The following is a 22930-nucleotide window of genomic DNA, read 5'->3' as shown; positions in this document are numbered from 1 at the left end:
CTACAACAGTAACAGACAGTGAACTCACCTCAGAGTCTCCAGTCTACAGTCTGGACTCTCCAGAAAACCACACAGCTGCTTCACTCCTGAGTCCACCAGCTTGTTTCCACTCAGGTTCAGATGTTTCAGATGGGAGGGGTTGGACTTCAGAGCTGGTCCCAGAGAATCACAGCTGATCTTTGACAAACTGCAGCTCCACAACCTGAATAAAGAATAAAGATGGAGATAAAATGATGAAGAATTCTATGAGATGTGTTGAGATTTTAAATGTTCAGCTCAACATTACTGTGTCCTAACAGCCTTTAAGCTTCATTGAAGCTGAAAGTGAAAGGGTGCATGAAAGCAGGTTTGTAGTGGTTACAGTAGATGCCAGGCTGAGATGGAAACACACATCAAACATGTACAGTCCAAAGGTTCAAGAAGCACTGCAGTCATTCACAAAGCAAAACAATGACTGGATCAGAATCCTCTCTGCACACTTTACTGTTCACTGGTCTCACCATATTTCCATTACTGTGCTGAGGTAGAAAACTTCATTCCATTCACTTACAATCCTGCAGAAAAGAGCAATAAGGACTATTGATCAGGTCAATTACTATAACACACTGATCCACTTTGATCCAATCAGAACTCCTGAAACTCACTGACATCGTATCTCACCAAACACCAATCATCATGTTTGAGGTCAGAAACAGACAACTAGCAGAAAACATCCAGAAACATTTAGGAATCAGGAGGGAGGTTATCAGTGAAGAGGGAACACAACTTCAAAACCTTAAACATACCAACAATGCGTCGTTCATTTCTTTTTTCTGTGTTTTATTGTTGTTTCCTTCTTCAGGTTTTCATTGTGTTGTGTTGTGTTGTGTTGTGTCGTGTTGTGTTGTGTGGAGAATTTGTTTGGTACTAATCAGGGTTCCGTTGCACAAAAGTAGGATTCAGATATCCAGGATAAGTGACTAAGTGTGAGCTCAATGAATCCTAAACAAGAGCGTCCAGGCTTATTCGGTTGAACATACATCAAGCCAGGTTTAACTAATCTTGGATCAGAGCGCGCACAAGGCTTCTCAAGTAGACCCCGCGATGGATCACAGATTCACTGATTCACAATGGCAACGACAGCATCGTTCGTCTCCCCATCGGAGCAGGACATACTTATGGAGGACTATGAAGAAGTAAAAGATCAAATTAAAAAGAAAGGAAACACCACCACTGCCATAAAACAAAGAGAGAAAACGTGGCAACGTATTAAATTCCCCTGAATCAAGAATCAAGAATCAAGAATCAAGAATCTTTATTGTGATTATGCAAGGCACAACGAAATTCTGTTCAGCAGCTCTTGGTATAAATGTACAGACCTGACATATAAAAATAATATAAATATAGAATAGGAAATATAAAATAGAGTAACAAGTTAAAATAAAAAATAGAATTTAAGAATAAAATAAAAAAAAAAAAAATAAGATGAGATGAGAGGTAGTAGTGCAATCAAGGATATTTAAAGTGACCAGTATGAATATTGCATGTATAGCAGCATGTTTAGACAAGGTGCAGTGCAGTATCAGAGTCTATCTGGCATCTGCAGGGGTTTAATGCTCAGTCTCTGGATGGGGGTGTATGTGAGGAGATGGGGTGATGGATTTCACAGCTCTGGGGAAGAAGCTGTATCTCAGTCTGTTTGTGTTGGTCTTTATATTCCTGAACCTCTTCCTGGAGGGAAGAGGCACAAACAGTTCGTGGCCTGGGTGGGTGGGGTCTGCAGCTATACGGCCAGCCCTCTTTTGGACCCGGCTGTCATATATTGAGTCCAGGTGTGGGAGAGGACTCCCAACAATCCCCTGTGCGGTTTTCACCACCCGGGCCAAGTCCTTCCTGTCCTGTACAGTGCAGCTCCCATACCACACTGTTGCACTCAGACAGAGGATGCTCTCTATTGTGGCTCTGTAGAAGTTTGTCAGAAGCTGAGAGGAGAGTCCAGTCCTTTTCAGCTTCCTGAGGAAGAAGAGCCTTTGTTGGGCCTTCTTCACCAGGTGAGATGTATGCGTGGACCAAGTGAGGTCAGATGTGATGTGGATGCCAAGGAACTTGATGTTGTCCACCCGCTCCACCTCCTCCCCATGAATGAGGAGAGGGGTGTGTTCCTTCCTCCTGGATCTCCTGAAGTCCACGATGACCTCCTTGGTCTTGCTGGTGTTCAGGACAAGGTTGTTGTCTGAACACCATCCTGTCAGGTGCTGGATCTCCTCTCTGGAGTGAGTCTCGTCGTTGTCCGATATGAGACCCACTACGTTGGTATCATCTGCAAACTTCACAACCATGTTTGTGGAGTGAACGGCAGTGCAGTCATGTGTGAAGAGGGTGAAGAGGGCCGGGCTGAGCACACATCCCTGCGGTGTCCCTGTGCTCAGGACCAGTGTAGATGATGTACGGTCCCCAATTCTCACCAAAACATAAGTATTGCACAAACACACACTCACTACTCCGCTGAAACATCACAATTACAATCCAAATAGTTCATTAACATCTGGAAACGTAGTCTAGTTGTACTCTGGTTATGAAACAGCTGAAACTACAAGTGAAACTGACGGCAGATGTGAATAAAATGATGGAAATGCTATCTATAAGAACATTCTGCAGGATGGTAAGTGCCCCAACAAATAATATGCTCAAGTTTACATTGTACGTGTTATATTGCCTGTACTTACAACACCACCAGTTGACCTTCCCCCAGCAGAGGATAGACCTTAGAACTGAACAGAGGCCTGTGTTGGAGGGGGTCCCTGGGGGGACAGACTCAAATCTAAGTCCCTCCCAAGAAGATGCCACCCTCTTCATACAAGGTACATTCTTCCATCTTTATGTGAGACATAACCAACCATTCATATTGAATCCATCTGGACTCTCTGACTGTGATTCACCTTGTAGTGTCTAGTTGTGAGTCCTCCATGAAAGTCATACTGTAGCCTGGCACGTCTCATCTACTGGCTTTAATATGACTCCATTAAATGTGATAGTGAAATTACTAATTGCAGGACAAGTGTTAACAGTCGTAGTAGGATACTCATTGCTTTGTGTTACAGGTTTCTCCAACATCATTGGTCCATTTGACTGCACCCACATCTAAATAAAATCCTCCTCATGTTCCTGTGAGGGAGGTTTTGTGAATAGTAAATCCTTTCACAGCATTAATGTTCAGGTGAACATGACGTTTTGATATAATTGAACACTGTACATTGCTTGTGATGTGTATTGATCAGTTTAATAGTCTACATCTTATAGAAAGGCTCTGCAGTGATGACTACCTGATCAGAGTGACCTGGCTCGGTCCATGACTCCTGAACCTTTCGGTCCTTTACAATCTATCGACACTGGTCACTAGGTGGCGCACTTAACATCTGTTACTAACCACTTTTAACATCATGGCTGTGTCTAGAATGTCTCTACTGAACTCTGTTTATGAGGGTGTGATGACATGTTGTATTGACAGGTGAGTTCTCTGGTGTCCTGCTGGGGGACAATTATGTGCAATGTCTCCTACTCATCCTTGTGCAATACTCCTCCCAATGTTAACTACATGTACATATACCGTTTAGATTTCGTTTATATACCTGCCGTTCTTTTCTTGCACTGTCTGCATCTCCCTGTCACTGGAGATATGTGAACATATATGCACATTTATACTTATACACACACACACTTCTTCACGTAAACACTGCCTTGCTTGTTGTAGTATAACTTTTTTAAATGTTTTTGATATTTTTTATATTCTATTCTTTTTTTAGTCCACCCATATGTGCACTGCTTGTGAAGTTGAATTTCTAAATGTGCTGCTGTTAACAACCAGAATTTCCTCACTGTGGGATGAATAAAGGCTTATCTTATCTTATCTTATCTTATCTTATCTTATCTTATCTTATCTTATCTTATCTTATCTTATCTTATCTTATCTTATCTTAAATGTTTAAATAATGACAGTGGGTCTAGTTGAATGTGATAACAATGTGTAGTGGGCAGTGGAATAAATATTGGTTTCCATTTGAGTGTCAGCTGACTGAGATAAGGGATGAGATTAAATAGATCCTGGAAATTATCCTGGTTTGGAGCAGGTTAGCTCCACAGGATAAATCTCCATGGTAACTTATGTCAAAACATATCCTGCTTTCGTGCAACCGGATCATGGATAAGTTCATCCAGGATAACCAACATATCCTGGATTAATCCATTATCCTGGTTTTGTGCAACAGGCCCCAGGAAACCTTGTGTTGATGCATATTCAGAATAAATAACAACAACTAACAGTAGACGTTCTCTCCAGTTTCTGCTACATAAACTCGTCTTGAACTAAAGGACATTTACAGATTGATGGAGCAACATGAATTAGATTCAGTTGGTGATTAAACATATCAGATCTACAACAGTAACAGACAGTGAACTCACTCCAGAGTCTCCAGTCTACAGTCTGGACTCTTCAGAAAACCACACAGCTGCTTCACTCCTGAATCCTCCAGCTGGTTTCCACTCAGGTTCAGATGTTTCAGATGGGAGGGGTTGGACTTCAGAGCTGGTCCCAGAGAATCACAGTTGATCTCTGACAAACTGCAGTAACTCAACCTGAATAAAGAATAAAAGATGGAGATAAAATGATGAATAATTCAATGAGATGTGTTGAGGTTTTAAATGTTCAGATCAACATTACTGTGTCCTAACAGCCTTTAAGCTTCATTGAAGCTGAAAGTGACAGGGTGCATGAAAGCAGGTTTGTAGGGGTTACAGTAGATGACAGGCTGAGATGGAAACACACATCAAACATGTACAGTCCAATGGTTCAAGAAGCACTGCAGTCATTCACAAAGCAAAACAATGACTGGATCAGAATCCTCTCTGCACACTTTACTGTTCACTGGTCTCACCATATTTCTATTACTGTGCTGAGGTAGAAAACTTCATTCCATTCACTTACCATCCTGCAGAAAAGAGCAATAAGGACTATTGATCAGGTCAACTACTAGAACACACTGATCCACTTTGATCCAGTCAGAACTCCTGAAACTCACTGACATCATATCTCACCAAACACCAATCATCATGTTTGAGGCCAGAAACAGACAACTAGCAGAAAACATCCAGAAACATTTAGGAATCAGGAGGGAGGTTATCAGTGAAGAGGGAACACAACTTCAAAACCTTAAACATACCAACAATGTGTCATTCATTTCTTTTTTTCTGTGTTTTCTAGTTGTTTCCTTCCTCAGGTTTTGATTGTGTTGTGTTGAGAATTTGTTTGGTACTAATCAGGGGTCCGTTGCACAAAAGTAGGATTCAGATATCCAGGATAAGTGACTAAGTCTGAGCTCAATGAATCCTAAACAAGAAGGTCCAGGCTTATTCGGTTGAACAAATATCAAGCCAGGATGAGCGGACACGGATTCATCAAGCCGGGTTGAACTAATCTTGGATCAGAACATGCACATGGCTCCTCAAGTAGACCCCGCGATGGATCACAGATTCACTGATTCACCATGGCAACGAGAGCATCGTTCGTCTCCCAATCGGAGCAGGACATAGTGATGAAAGCACTGACAGGTGAGTTCTCTGGTGTCCTGCTGGGGGACAGAGGGGATGTCTCCCAGCCTTTTAGCCTCACACCATATTCAGACCCTCAGGAAGCATAGCAGACATATAATAATGTCCCCACCAGGACAAGGGCTGGATGGAGATGATCTTTGGCCTCCTGAAGGAACGCTTCCAATGTCTCCACCATCTAATGTCAGCCCAGACAGGACATGTGACATCACTGTGGCCTGTGCTGTCCTCCACTATGTGGCCTGCCTGAGGAGGGAGGGGTCCCCAGAGTGACATCAGACGGTGGACTGGGACAATCCAGACAGTGGTCGGCTGGTCAGAGAACAATAAGTCTTAAATTATTTCAGTTAAAATGTATTCTGTACATTTAAGGTGAATATAGACTGTGGTGGTAGAGTCACATGCTTTAGAGTTAAGTTAAACTGGGTCTGTAATGGAAAAGGAATTGTATTATTTGATATTATTTGGCCTATTGTGCTGTATACTGTATACAGGCCTCACATTTGTCTGTTCATTTAAGTATGGATCTGTCCTGTATTTATTTGTGTGTTGTATAATATGCTGTGATTCTGTTCTTTCTATCTTGTGGAGCACTGTGTGACTTCAGTTTACTGGCTTTGATTTATTCTTATTCAATAAAGGAACATCATGTTACTCTTTGACGTGTATTTATATTTCTATGGGATGTGTATTTTGTACATAGACTAATGGAAACTGAACTATCTACTGACTGAAAAAACATCTACAGTTAAGCCAATTAATTATGACAAATGGAAAGCCCTGGAAAGCTCCATCAGCGCCAGGCTTCTGCACCCACGTAGCCCAAAGGAGCGGTACCACAGGTCCTCCCTCCCCTCTGCTGTCAGATTCTATAACCAGATCTGCTCCCAGTACACCCACAACTACACAATGTGAAATTATGTGCAATATCTCCTACACATACTTGTGCAATACTCCTCCCAATCTTAACTACATGTACATATACCGTTTAGATTTCGTTTATATACCTGCCGTTCTTTTCTTGCACTGTCTGCATCTCCCTGTCACTGGAGATATGTGAACATATATGCACATTTATATTTATTAACATACACACTTCTTCACCTAAACACTGCCTTGCTTGTTGCAATATAACTTTTTTTTAAATGTTTTTGATATTTTTTATATTGTATTCTTTTTTTAGTTCACCCATATGTGCACTGCTTGTGAAGTTGAATGTTGAATGTTAAATGTCTGCTGCTGTTAACAACCAGAATTTCCTCAATGTGGGATGAATGAAGGCTTGTCTTGTCTTGTCTTGTCTTGTCTTATATGTTTAAAAAATGACAGTGGGTCTAGTTGAATGTGATAACACTGTGTAGTGGGCAGTGGAATAAATATTGGTTTCCATTTGAGTGACAGCTGACTGAGTTAAGGGATGAGATAAATAGATCCTGGAAGTTATCCTGGTTTGGAGCAGGTTAGCTCCACAGGATAAATCTCCATGGTAACTTATGTCAAAACATATCCTGCTTTCGTGCAACCGGAACATGGATAAGTTCATCCATAGCCAACATATTCCGGATTAATCCCTTATCCTGGTTTTGTGAAACAGGCCCCAGGAAACCTTGTGTTGATGCATATTCAGAATAAATAACAACAACTAACAGTAGATGTTCTCTCCAGTTTCTGCTACAAACACTCGTCTTGAACTAAAGGACATTTACAGACTGATGGAGCAACATGAATTAGATTCAGTTGGTGATTAAACATATCAGATCTACAACAGTAACAAGCAGTGAACTCACTCCAGAGTCTCCAGTCTACAGTCTGGACTGTCCAGAAAACCACACAGCTGCTTCACTCCTGAATCCTTCAGTTTGTTGTTTCTCAGGTTCAGATATTTCAGATGGGAGGGGTTGGACTTCAGAGCTGGTCCCAGAGAATCACAGCTGATCTCTGACAAACTGCAGGTCCACAACCTGAATAAAGAATAAAGATGGAGATAAAATGATGAATAATTCAATGAGATGTGTTGAGATTTTAAATGTTCAGCTCAACATTACTGTGTCCTAACAGCCTTTAAGCTTCATTGAAGCTGAAAGTGAAAGGGTGCATGAAAGCAGGTTTGTAGGGGTTACAGTAGATGACAGGCTGAGATGGAAACACACATCAAACATGTACAGTCCAAAGGTTCAAGAAGCACTGCAGTCATTCACAAAGCAAAACAATGACTGGATCAGAATCCTTTCTGCACACTTTACTGTTCACTGGTCTCACCATATTTCCATTACTGTGCTGAGGTAGAAAACTTCATTCCATTCACTTACCATCCTGCAGAAAAGAGCAATAAGGACTATTGATCAGGTCAACTACTAGAACACACTGATCCACTTTGATCCAATCAGAACTCCTGAAACTCAATGACATCGTATCTCACCAAACACCAATCATCATGTTTGAGGTCAGAAACAGACAACAAGCAGAAAATATCCAAAAACATTTAGGAATCAGGAGGGAGGTTATCAGTGAAGAGGGAACACAACTTCAAAACCTTAAACATACCAACAATGTGTCATTCATTTCTTTTTTCTGTGTTTTCTTGTTGTTTCCTTCCTCAGGTTTTCATTGTGTTGTTCTGTGTTGTGTTGTGTTGTGTTGTATTGTGTTGTGTTGTGTTGTGTTGTGTTGTGTTGTGTTGTGTTGTGTTGTGTTGTGTTGTGTTGTTTGTGTTGTGTTGTGTTGTGTGGATAATTTGTTTGTTACTAATCAGAGGCCCGTTGCATAAAAGTAGGATTCAGATATCCAGGATAAGTGACTAAATCTGAGCTCAATGAATCCTAAACAAGAGCGTCCAGGCTTATTCGTTTGAACAAACATCAAGCCAGGTTTAACTAATCTTGGATCAGAGCGCGCACACGGCTCCTCAAGTAGACCCCGTGATCAATCACAGATTCACTGATTCACCATGGCAACGAGAGCATTGTTCGTCTCCCCATTGGAGCAGGACATAGTTATGGAGGACTATGCAGAAGTAAAAGATCAAATTAAAAAGAAAGGAAACACCACCACTGCCAAAAAACAAAGACAGAAAACGTAGCAACGTATGAAATTCCCCTGATCACGTAAATATTGCACAAACACACACTCACTACTCCGCTGAAACATCACAATTACAATCCAAATAGTTCATTAACATCTGACAACGTAGTCTAGTTGTACTCTGGTTATGAAACAGCTGAAATGCACATTTCATATGAAAGCTGACGGCAGATGTGAATAAAATGATGGAAATGCTATCTATAAGAACATTCTGCAGGAAGGTAAGTGCCCCAACAAATACTATGCTCGAGTGTACATTGTACGTGTTATATTGCCTGTACTTACATCACCACCAATCGACCTCCCCCCAGCAGAGGATAGACCTTAGAACTGAATAGAGTCCTGTGTTGGAGGGGGTCCCTGGGGGGACAGACTCAAATCTAAGTCCCTCCCAAGAAGATGCCACCCTCTTCATACAAGGTATATTCTTCCATCTTTATGTGAGACATAACCAACCATTCATATTGAATCCATCTGGACTCTCTGACTGTGATTCACCTTGTAGTGTGTAGTTGTGAGTCCTCCATGAAAGTCATACTGTAGCCTGGCATGTCTCATCTACTGGCTTTAATATGAATCCATTAAATGTGATAGTGAAATTACTAATTACAGGACAAGTGTTAACAGTCGTAGTAGGACACTCATTGCTTTGTGTCACAGGTTTCTCAAACATGATTGGTCCATTTGACTGCACCCACATCAAAATAAAATCCTCCTCATGTTCCTGTGAGGGAGGTTTTCTGAATAGGAAATCCTTTCACATCATTAATGTTCAGGTGAACATGACGTTTTGATATATTTGAACACTGTACATTGCTTGTGATGTGCATTGATCAGTTTAATAGTCTACATCTTATAGAAAGGCTCTGCAGTGATGACTACCTGATCAGAGTGACCTGGCTCGGTCCATGACTCCTGAACCTTTCGGTCCATGACTCCTGAACCTTTCGGTCCATGACTCCTGAACCTTTTCGTCCTTTACAATCTATCGACACCGGTCACTAGGTGGCGCACTTAACATCTGTTACTAACCACTTTTAACATCATGGCTGTGTCTAGAATGTCTCTACTGAACTCTGTTCATGAGGCTGTGATGACATGTTGTATTGACAGGTGAGTTCTCTGGTGTCCTACTGGGGGACAGAGGAGATGTCTCCCAGCCTTTTAGCCTCACACCATATCCAGACCCTCAGGAAGCACAGCAGACATATAATAATGTCCCCACCAGGACAAGGGCTGGATGGAGATGATCTTTGGCCTCCTGAAGGAATGCTTCCAATGTCTCCACCATCTAAGGTCAGCCCAGACAGGACATGTGACATCACTGTGGCCTGTGCTGTCCTCCACTATGTGGCCTGCCTGAGGAGGGAGGGGTCCCCAGAGTGACATCAGACGGTGGACTGGGACAATCCAGACAGTGGTCGGCTGGTCAGAGACCAATACGTCTTAAATTATTTCAGTTAAAATGTATTCTGTACATTTAAGGTGAATATAGCCTGTAGTGGTAGAGACACATGCTTCAGAGTTAAGTTAATTTGGGTCTGTAATGGAAAAGGAATTTGTATTATTTGATATTATTTGGCCTATTGTGCTGTATACTGTATACAGGCCTCACATTTGTCTGTTCATTTAAGTATGGATCTGTCCCGTATTTATTTGTGTGTTGTATAATATGCTGTGATTCTGTTCTTTCTATCTTGTAGAGCACTATGTGACTTCAGTTTACTGGCTTTGATTTATTCTTATTCAATAAAGGAACATCATGTTTCTCTTTGACGTGTATTTATATTTCTATGGGATGTGTATTTTGTATATAGACTAATGGAAACTAAACTATCTACTGATTGAAAAATCATCTACAATTATGCCAATTAATGATGACAAATGGAAAGCCCTGGAAAGCTCCATCAGCGCCAGGCTTCTGCACCCACGTTGCCCAAAGGAGCGGTACCGCAGGTCCTCCCTCCCCTCTGCTGTCAGATTCTATAACCAGATCTGCTCCCAGTACACCCACAACTACACAATGTGAAATTATGTGCAATATCTCCTGCACATCCTTGTGCAATACTCCTCCCAATCTTAACTACATGTACATATACCATTTAGATTTCGTTTGTATACTTGCCGTTCTTTTCTTGCACTGTCTGCATCTCCCTGTCACTGGAGATATGTGAACATATATGCACATTTATATTTATACACATACACACTTCTTCACGTAAACACTGCCTTGCTTGTTGTAGTATAACTTTTTTAAATGTTTTTGATATTTTTTATATTCTATTCTTTTTTTAGTCCATCCATATGTGCACTGCTTGTGAAGTTGAATGTTGAATGTTGAATGCGCTGCTGTTAACAACCAGAATTTCCTCACTGTGGGATGAATGAAGCCTTATCTTATCTTATCTTATCTTATCTTATCTTATCTTATCTTATCTTATCTTATCTTATCTTATCTTATCTTATCTTATCTTATCTTATCTTATCTTATCTTATCTTATCTTATCTTATCTTATCTTAAATGTTTAAATAATGACAGTGGGTCTAGTTGAATGTGATAACAATGTGTAGTGGGCAGTGGAATAAATATTGGTTTCCATTTGAGTGACAGCTGACTGAGATAAGGGATGAGATTAAATAGATCCTGGAAGTTATCCTGGTTTGGAGCAGGTTAGCTCCACAGAATAAATCTCCATGGTAACTTATGTCAAAACATATCCTGCTTTCTTGCAACCGGATCATGGATAAGTTCATCCATAACCAACATATCCCGGAATAATCCCTTATCCTGGTTTTGTGCAACAGGCCCCAGGAAACCTTGTGTTGATGCATATTCAGAATAAATAACAACAACTAACAGTAGACGTTCTCTCCAGTTTCTGCTACAAACACTCGTCCTGAACTAAAGGACATTTACAGATTGATGGAGCAACATGAATTAGATTCAGCTGGTGATTAAACACATCAGATCTACAACAGTAACAGACAGTGAACTCACTCCAGAGTCTCCAGTCTACAGTCTGGACTCTCCAGAAAACCACACAGCTGCTTCACTCCTGAATCCTCCAGGTTGTTTCTACTCAGGTCCAGATGTTTCAGATGGGAGGGGTTGGACTTCAGAGCTGGACCCAGAGAATCACAGCTGATCTCTGACAAACTGCAGGTCCACAACCTGAATAAAGAATAAAGATGGAGATAAAATGATGAATAATTCAATGAGATGTGTTGAGGTTTTAAATGTTCAGCTCAATATTACTGTGTCCTAACAGCCTTTAAGCTTCATTGAAGCTGAAAGTGAAAGGGTGCATGAAAGCAGGTTTGTAGGGGTTACAGTAGATGACAGGCTGAGATGGAAACACACATCAAACATGTACAGTCCAAAGGTTCAAGAAGCACTGCAGTCATTCACAAAGCAAAACAATGACTGGATCAGAATCCTCTCTGCACACTTTACTGTTCACTGGTCTCACCATATTTCCATTACTGTGCTGAAGTAGAAAACTTCATTCCATTCACTTACCATCCTGCAGAAAAGAGCAATAAGGACTATTGATCAGGTCAACTACTAGAACACACTGATCCACTTTGATCCAGTCAGAACTCCTGAAACTCACTGACATCGTATCTCACCAAACACCAATCATCATGTTTGAGGCCAGAAACAGACAACTAGCAGAAAACATCCAGAAACATTTAGGAATCAGGAGGGAGGTTATCAGTGAAGAGGGAACACAACTTCAAACCCTTAAACATACCAACAATGTGTCATTCATTTATTTTTTCTGTGTTTTCTAGTTGTTTCCTTCTTCAGGTTTTGATTGTGTTGTGTTGAGAATTTGTTTGGTACTAATCAGGGGTCCGTTGCACAAAATTAGGATTCAGATATCCAGGATAAGTGACAAAGTCTGAGCTCAATGAATCCTAAACAAGAGCGTCCAGGCTTATTCGGTTGCACAAACATCAAGCCAGGATGAGCAGACACAGATTCATCAAGCCAGGTTTAACTAATCTTGGATCAGAGCGCGCACACGGCTCCTCAAGTAGACGCTGTGATGGATCACAGATTCACTGATTCACCATGGCAACGACAGCATCGTTCGTCTCCCCATCGGAGCAGGACATACTTATGGAGGACTATGAAGAGGTAAAAGATCAAATTTAAAAGAAAGGAAACACCACCACTGACATAAAACAAAGAGAGAATACGTGGCAACGTATTACAGTCCCCTGATCACGTAAGTATTGCACAAACACACACTCTGAAAACATCACAATTACAATCCAAATAGTTCATTAACATCTGACAACGTAGTCTAGTTGTACTCTGGTTATGAAACAGCTGAAACTACAAGTGAAACTGACGGCAGATGTGAATAAAATGATGGAAATGCTATCTATAAGAACATTCTGCAAGAAAGTAAGTGCCCCAACAAATACTATGCTCAAGTTTACATTGTACGTGTTATATTGCCTGTACTTACAACAACACCAGTTGACCTCCCCCCAGCAGAGGATAGACCTTAGAACTGAACAGAGGCCTGTGTTGGAGGGGGTCCCTGGGGGGACAGACTCAAATCTAAGTCCCTCCCAAGAAGATGCCACTCTCTTCATACAAGGTACATTCTTCCAACTTTATGTGAGACATAACCAACCATTCATATTGAATCCATCTGGACTCTCTGACTGTGGTTCACCTTGTAGTGTCTAGTTGTGAGTCCTCCATGAAAGTCATACTGTAGCCTGGCATGCCTCATCTACTGGCTTCAATATGACTCCATTAAATGTGATAGTCAAATTACTAATTACAGGACAAGTGTTAACAGTCGTAGTAGGACACTCATTGCTTTGTGTCACAGGTTTCTCCAACATGATTGGTTCATTTGACTGCACCCACATCTAAATAAAATCCTCCTCATGTTCCTGTGAGGGAGGTTTTGTGAATAGTAAATCCTTTCACAGCATTAATGTTCAGGTGAACATGACGTTTTGATATATTTGAACACTGTACATTGCTTGTGATGTGCATTGATCAGTTTAATAGTCTACATCTTTTAGAAAGGCTCTGCAGTGATGACTACCTGATCAGAGTGACCTGGCTCGGTCCATGACTCCTGAACCTTTCGGTCCTTTACAATCTATCGACAGCGGTCACTAGGTGGCGCACTTAACATCTGTTACTAACCACTTTTAACATCATGGCTGTGTCTAGAATGTCTCTACTGAACTCTGTTTATGAGGCCTTGATGACATGTTGTATTGACAGGTGAGTTCTCTGGTGTCCTGCTGGGGGACAGAGGGGATGTCTCCCAGCCTTTTAGCCTCACACCATATCCAGACCCTCAGGAAGCACAGCAGACATATAATAATGTCCCCACCAGGACAAGGGCTGGATGGAGATGATCTTTGGCCTCCTGAAGGAATGCTTCCAATGTCTCCACCATCTAAGGTCAGCCCAGACAGGACATGTGACATCACTGTGGCCTGTGCTGTCCTCCACTATGTGGCCTGCCTGAGGAGGGAGGGGTCCCCAGAGTGACATCAGACGGTGGACTGGGACAATCCAGACAGTGGTTGGCTGGTCAGAGACCAATACGTCTTAAATTATTTCAGTTAAAATGTATTCTGTACATTTAAGGTGAATATAGACTGTGGTGGTAGAGACACATGCATTAGAATTAAGTTAAACTGGGTCTGTAATGGAAAAGGAATTTGTATTATTTGATATTATTTGGCCTATTGTGCTGTATACTGTATACAGGCCTCACATTTGTCTGTTCATTTAAGTATGGATCTGTCCTGTATTTATTTGTGTGTTGTATAATATGCTGTGATTCTGTTCTTTCTATCTTGTAGAGCACTATGTGACTACAGTTTACTGGCTTTGATTTATTCTTATTCAATAAAGGAACATCATGTTACTCTTTGACGTGTATTTATATTTCTATGGGATGTGTATTTTGTACATAGACTAATGGAAACTGAACTATCTACTGACTGAAAAATCATCTACAGTTAAGCCAATTAATTATGACAAATGGAAAGCCCTGGAAAGCTCTGTGTAATGGGCAGTGGAATAAATATTGGTTTCCATTTGAGTGACAGCTGACTGAGATAAGGGATGAGATTAAATAGATCCTGGAAGTTATCCTGGTTTGGAGCAGGTAAGCTCCACAGGATAAATCTCCATGGTAACCTATGTCAAACATATCCTGCTTTCGTGCAACCGGATCATGGATAAGTTCATCCAGGATAACCAACATATCCTGGATTAATCCCTTATCCTGGTTTTGTGCCACAAGCCCCAGGAAACCTTGTGTTGATGCATATTCTGAATAAATAACAACAACTAACAGTAGACGTTCTCTCCAGTTTCTGCTACAAACACTCGTCTTCAACTAAAGGACATTTACAGATTGATGGAGCAACATGAATTAGATTCAGCTGGTGATTAAACATATCAGATCTATAACAGTAACAGACAGTGAACTCACCTCAGAGTCTCCAGTCTACAGTCTGGACTCTCCAGAAAACCACACAGCTGCTTCACTCCTGAATCCTCCAGGTTGTTGTTACTCAGGTCCAGATGTTTCAGATGGGAGGGGTTGGACTTCAGAGCTGGTCCCAGAGAATCACAGCTGATCTCTGACAACCTGCAGTCACTCAACCTGAATAAAGAATAAAAGATGGAGATAAAATGATGAATAATTCAATGAGATGTGTTGAGATTTTAAATGTTCAGCTCAACATTACTGTGTCTTAACAGCCTTAAAGCTTCATTGAAGCTGAAAGTGAAAGGGTGCATGAAAGCAGGTTTGTAGAGGTTACAGTAGATGACAGGCTCAGATGGAAACACACATCAAACATGTACAGTCCAAAGGTTCAAGAAGCACTGCAGTCATTCACAAAGCAAAACAATGGCTGGATCAGAATCCTCTCTGCACACTTTACTGTTCACTGGTCTCACCATATTTCCATTACTGTGCTGAGGTAGAAAACTTCATTCCATTCACTTACAATCCTGCAGAAAAGAGCAATAAGGACTATTGATCAGGTCAACTACTAGAACACACTGATCCACTTTGATCCAATCAGAACTCCTGAAACTCAATGACATCGTATCTCACCAAACACCAATCATCCTGTTTGAGGCCAGAAACAGACAACTAGCAGAAGACATCCAGAAACATTTAGGAATCAGGAGGGAGGTTATCAGTGAAGAGGGAACACAACTTCAAAACCTTAAACATACCAACAATGTGTCATTCATTTGTTTTTTCTGTGTTTTCTTCTTGTTTCCGTCTTCAGGTTTTGATTGTGTTGTGTTGTGTTGTGTTGTGTTGTGTTGTGTTGTGTTGTGTTGTGTTGTGTTGTGTTGTGTTGTGTTGTGTTGTGTTGTGTTGTGTGGATAATTTGTTGGGGACTAATCAGGGGTCCTTTGCACAAAGGTAGGATTCAGATATCCAGGATAAGTGACTAAGTGTGAGCTCAATGAATCCTAAACAAGAGCTTCCAGGCTTATTCGGTTGAACAAACATCAAGCCAGGTTGAGCGGACACGGATTCATCAAGCCAGGTTTAACTAATCTTGGATCAGAGCGCGCAAAAGTCTTCTCAAGTAGACCCCGTGATCAATCACAGATTCACTGATTCACCGTGGCAACGAGAGCATCGTTCGTGTCCCCATTGGAGCAGGACATAGTTATGGAGGACTATGCAGAAGTAAAAGATCAAATTAAAAAGAAAGGAAACACCACCACTGACATAAAACAAAGAGAGAAAATGTGGCAACGTATTACAGTCCCCTGAACACGTAAGTATTGCACAAACACACACTCACTACTCCGCTGAAACATTACAATTACAATCCAAATAGTTCATTAACATCTGAAAACGTAGTCTAGTTGTACTCTGGTTATGAAACAGCTGAAACTGCAAGTGAAACTGACGGAAGATGTGAATAAAATGATGGAAATGCTATCTATAAGAACATTCTGCAGGAAGGTAAGTGCCCCAACAAATACTATGCTCGAGTGTACATTGTACGTGTTATATTGCCTGTACTTACAACACCACACAGTTGACCTCCCCCAGCAGGAGGATAGACCTTAGAACTGAACAGAGGCCTGTGTTGGAGGGGGTCCCTGGGGGGACAGACTCAAATCTAAGTCCCTCCCAAGAAGATGCCACCCTCTTCATACAAGGTACATTCTTCCATCTTTATGTGAGACATAACCAACCATTCATATTGAATCCATCTGGACTCTCTGACTGTGATTCACCTTGTAGTGTCTAGTTGTGAGTCCTCCATGAAAGTCATACTGTAGCCTGGCATGTCTCATCTACTGGCTTTAATATGACTCCATTAAATGTGATAGTCAAATTACTAATTACAGGACAAGTGTTAACAGTCGTAGTAGGACACTCATTGCTTTGTGTCACAGGTTTCTCCAACATCATTGGTCCATTTGACTGCACCCACATCTAAATAAAATCCTCCTCATGTTCCTGTGAGGGAGGTTTTGTGAATAGTAAATCCTTTCACAGCATTAATGTTCAGGTGAACATGACGTTTTGATATATTTGAACACTGTACATTGCTTGTGATGTGTATTGATCAGTTTAATAGTCTACATCTTATAGAAAGGCTCTGCAGTGATGACTACCTGATCAGAGGGACCTGGCTCGGTCCATGACTCCTGAACCTTTCGGTCCTTTACAATCTATCGACAGCGGTCACTAGGTGGCGCACTTAACATCTGTTACTAACCACTTTTAACATCATGGCTGTGTCTAGAATGTCTCTACTGAACTCTGTTTATGAGGGTGTGATGACATGTTGTATTGACAGGTGAGTTCTCTGGTGTCCTGCTGGGGGACAGAGGGGTTGTCTCTCAGCCTTTTAGCCTCACACGATATTCAGACCCTCAGGAAGCACAGCAGACATATAATAATGTCCCCACCAGGACAAGGGCTGGATGGAGATGATCTTTGGCCTCCTGAAGGAACGCTTCCAATGTCTCCACCATCTAAGGTCAGCCCAGACAGGACATGTGACATCACTGTGGCCTGTGCTGTCCTCCACTATGTGGCTTTCCTGAGGAGGGAGGGTCCACAGAGTGACATCAGACGGTGGACTGGGACAATCCAGACAGTGGTCGGCTGGTCAGAGACCAATACGTCTTAAATTATTTCAGTTAAAATGTATTCTGTACATTTAAGGTGAATATAGCCTGTAGTGGTAGAGACACATGCTTTAGAGTTACGTTAAACTGGGTCCGTAATGGAAAAGGAATTGTACTATTTGATATTATTTGGCCTATTGTGCTGTTTACTGCATACAGGCCTCACATTTGTCTGTTCATTTAAGTATGGATCTGTCCTGTATTTATTTGTGTGTTGTATAATATGCTGTGATTCTGTTCTTTTTATCTTGTAGAGCACTGTGTGACTTCAGTTTACTGGCTTTGATTTATTCTTATTCAATAAAGGAACATCATGTTTCTCTTTGACGTGTATTTATATTTCTATGGGATGTGTATTTTATATATAGACTAATGGAAACTAAACTATCTACTGATTGAAAAATCATCTACAATTATGCCAATTAATGATGACAAATGGAAAGCCCTGGAAAGCTCCATCAGCGTCAGGGTTCTGCACCCACGTTGCCCAAAGGAGCGGTACCGCAGGTCCTCCCTCCCCTCTGCTGTCAGATTCTATAACCAGATCTGCTCCCAGTACACCCACAACTACACAATGTGAAATTATGTGCAATATCTCCTACACATCCTTGTGCAATACTCCTCCCAATCTTGACTACATGTACATATACCATTTAGATTTCGTTTATATACCTGCCGTTCTTTTCTTGCACTGTCTGCATCTCCCTGTCACTGGAGATATGTGAACATATATGCACATTTATATTTATACACATACACACTTCTTCACCTAAACACTGCCTTGCTTGTTGTAATATAACTTTTTAAAATGTTTTTGATATTTTTTATATTCTATTCTTTTTTTAGTCCACCCATATGTGCACTGCTTGTGAAGTTGAATGTTGAATGTGCTGCTGTTAACAACCAGAATTTCCTCACTGTGGGATGAATAAAGGCTTATCTTATCTTATCTTATCTTATCTTATCTTATCTTATCTTATCTTATCTTATCTTATCTTATCTTATCTTATCTTATCTTATCTTATCTTATCTTATCTTATCTTATCTTATCTTAAATGTTTAAATAATGACAGTGGGCCTAGTTGAACGTGATAACAATGTGTAGTGGGCAGTGGAATAAATATTGGTTTCCATTTGAGTGACAGCTGACTGAGATAAGGGATGAGATAAATAGATCCTGGAAGTTATCCTGGTTTGGAGCAGGTTAGCTCCACAGGATAAATCTCCATGGTAACTTATGTCAAAACATATCCTGCTTTCGTGCAACCACATCATGAATAAGTTCATCCAGGATAACCAACATATCCCGGATTAATGCTTTATCCTGGTTTTGTGCAACAGGCCCCAGGAAACCTTGTGTTGATGCATATTCAGAATAAATAACAACAACTAACAGTAGACGTTCTCTCCAGTTTCTGCTACAAACACTCGTCCTGAACTAAAGGACATTTACAGATTGATGGAGCAACATGAATTAGATTCAGTTGGTGATTAAGCATATCAGATCTACAACAGTAACAGACAGTGAACTCACTCCAGAGTCTCCAGTCTACAGTCTGGACTCTCCAGAAAACCACACAGCTGCTTCACTCCTGAATCCTCCAGGTTGTTGTTACTCAGGTTCAGATGTTTCAGATGGGAGGGGTTGGACTTCAGAGCTGGTCCCAGAAAATCACAGCTGATCTCTGACAAACTGCAGTCACTCAACCTGGATAAAGAATAAAAGATGGAGATAAAATGATGAATAATTCAATGAGATGTGTTGAGATTTTAAATGTTCAGCTCAACATTACTGTGTTCTAACAGCCTTTAAGCTTCATTGAAGCTGAAAGTGAAAGGGTGCATGAAAGCAGGTTTGTAGTGGTTACAGTAGATGACAGGCTGAGATGGAAACACACATGAAACATGTACAGTCCAAAGGTTCAAGAAGCACTGCAGTCATTCACAAAGCAAAACAATGACTGGATCAGAATCCTCTCTGCACACTTTACTGTTCACTGGTCTCACCATATTTCCATTACTGTGCTGAGGTAGAAAACTTAATTCCATTCACTTACCATCCTGCAGAAAAGAGCAATGAGGACTATTGATCAGGTCAACTACTAGAACACACTGATCCACTTTGATCCAATCAGAACTCCTGAAACTCACTGACATCGTATCTCACCAAACACCAATCATCATGTTTGAGGCCAGAAACAGACAACTAGCAGAAAACATCCAGAAACATTTAGGAATCAGGAGGGAGGTTATCAGTGAAGAGGGAACACAACTTCAAAACCTTAAACATACCAACAATGGGTCATTCATTTCTTTTTTCTGTGTTTTCTTGTTGTTTCCCTCTTCAGGTTTTCATTGTGTTGTGTTATGTTGTGTTGTGTTGTGTTGTGTGGTGTGGTGTGGTGTGGTGTGGTGTGGTGTGGTGTGGTGTGGTGTGGTGTTGTGCTGTGTGGAGAATTTGTTTGGTACTAATCAGGGGTCCGTTGCACAAAAGTAGGATTCAGATATCCAGGATAAGTGACTAAGTCTGAGCTCAATGAATCCTAAACAAGAGCGTCCAGGCTTATTTAGTTGAACAAACATCAAGCCAGGATGAGCGGACACGGATTCATCAAGCCAGGTTTAACTAATCTTGGATCAGAGCGCGCACACGGCTCCTCAAGTAGACCCCGCGATGGATCACAGATTCACTGATTCACCATGGCAACGAGAGCATTGTTCGTCTCCCCATCAGAGCAGGACATAGTTATGGAGGACTATGAAGAAGTAAAAGATCAAATTAAAAAGAAAGGAAACACCACCACTGCCATAAAACAAAGAGAGAAAACGTGGCAACGTATTAAATCGCCCTGATCACGTAAGTATTGCACAAACCCACACTCACTACTCCGCTGAAACATCACAATTACAATCCAAATAGTTCATTGACATCTGACAACGTAGTCTAGTTGAACTCTGGTTATGAAACAGCTGAAACTACAAGTGAAACTGACGGAAGATGTGAATAAAATGATGGAAATGCTATCTATAAGAACATTCTGCAGGAAGGTAATTGTCCCAACAAATACTATGCTCGAGTGTACATTGTACGTGTTATATTGCCTGTACTTACAACACCACCAGTTGACCTCCCCCCAGCAGAGGATAGACCTTAGAACTGAACAGAGGCCTGTGTTGGAGGGGGTCCCTGGGGGGACAGACTCAAATCTAAGTCCCTCCCAAGAAGATGCCACCCTCTTCATACAAGGTACATTCTTCCATCTTTATGTGAGACATAACCAACCATTCATATTGAATCCATCTGGACTCTCTGACTGTGATTCACCTTGTAGTGTCTAGTTGTGAGTCCTCCATGAAAGTCATACTGTAGCCTGGCATGTCTCATCTACTGGCTTTAATATGACTCCATTAAATGTGATAGTCAAATTACTAATTACAGGACAAGTGTTAACAGTCGTAGTAGGACACTCATTGCTTTGTGACAGGTTTCTCCAACATCATTGGTCCATTTGACTGCACCCACATCTAAATAAAATCCTCCTCATGTTCCTGTGAGGGAGGTTTTGTGAATAGGAAATCCTTTCACAGCATTAATGTTCAGGTGAACATGACGTTTTGATATAATTGAACACTGTACATTGCTTGTGATGTGCATTGATCAGTTTAATAGTCTACATCTTATAGAAAGGCTCTGCAGTGATGACTACCTGATCAGAGTGACCTGGCTCGGTCCATGACTCCTGAACCTTTCGGTCCTTTACTATCTATCGACACCGGTCACTAGGTGGCGCACCCTAACATCTGTTACAAACCACTTTTAACATCATGGCTGTGTCTAGAATGTCTCTACTGAACTCTGTTTATGAGGCTGTGATGACATGTTGTATTGACAGGTGAGTTCTCTGGTGTCCTGCTGGGGGACAGAGGGGATGTCTCCCAGCCTTTTAGCCTCACACCATATCCAGCCCATCAGGAAGCACAGCAGACATATAATAATGTCCCCACCAGGACAAGGGCTGGATGGAGATGATCTTTGGCCTCCTGAAGGAACGCTTCCAATGTCTCCACCATCTAAGGTCAGCCCAGACAGGGCATGTGACATCACTGTGGCCTGTGCTGTCCTACACTATGTGGCCTGCCTGAGGAGGGAGAGGGCCACCAGAGTGACATCAGACGGTGGACTGGGACAATCCAGACAGTGGTTGGCTGGTCAGAGACCAATACGTCTTAAATTATTTCAGTTAAAATGTATTCTGTACATTTAAGGTGAATATAGCCTGTAGTGGTAGAGACACATGCTTTAGAGTTAAGTTAAACTGGGTCTGTAATGGAAAAGGAATTTGTATTATTTGATATTATTTGGCCTATTGTGCTGTATACTGTATACAGGCCTCACATTTGTCTGTTCATTTAAGTATGGATCTGTCCTGTATTTATTTGTGTGTTGTATAATATGCTGTGATTCTGTTCTTTCTATCTTGTAGAGCACTGTGTGACTTCAGTTTACTGGCTTTGATTTATTCTTATTCAATAAAGGAACATCATGTTTCTCTTTGACGTGTATTTATATTTTTTTGGGATGTGTATTTTATATATAGACTAATGGAAACTAAACTATCTACTGATTGAAAAATCATCTACAATTATGCCAAGTAATGATGAGAAATGGAAAGCCCTGGAAAGCTCCATCAGCGCCAGGCTTCTGCACCCACGTTGCCCAAAGGAGCGGTACCGCAGGTCCTCCCTCCCCTCTGCTGTCAGATTCTATAACCAGATCTGCTCCCAGTACACCCACAACTACACAATGTGAAATTATGTGCAATATCTCCTACACATCCTTGTGCAATACTCCTCCCAATCTTGACTACATGTACATATACCGTTTAGGTTTCGTTTATATACCTGCCGTTCTTTTCTTGCACTGTCTGCATCTCCCTGTCACTGGAGATATGTGAACATATATGGACATTTATATTTATATACATACACACTTCTTCACGAAACACTGTCTTGCTTGGTGTAATAATTTTTTTAAATGTTTTTGATATTTTTTATATTCTATTCTTTTTTTAGTCCACCCATATG

Source organism: Mugil cephalus, chromosome 23 (genome assembly GCF_022458985.1).
Source record: "Mugil cephalus isolate CIBA_MC_2020 chromosome 23, CIBA_Mcephalus_1.1, whole genome shotgun sequence".
NCBI lineage: Eukaryota > Metazoa > Chordata > Actinopteri > Mugiliformes > Mugilidae > Mugil > Mugil cephalus.
This window is presented reverse-complemented; position numbering follows the sequence as displayed.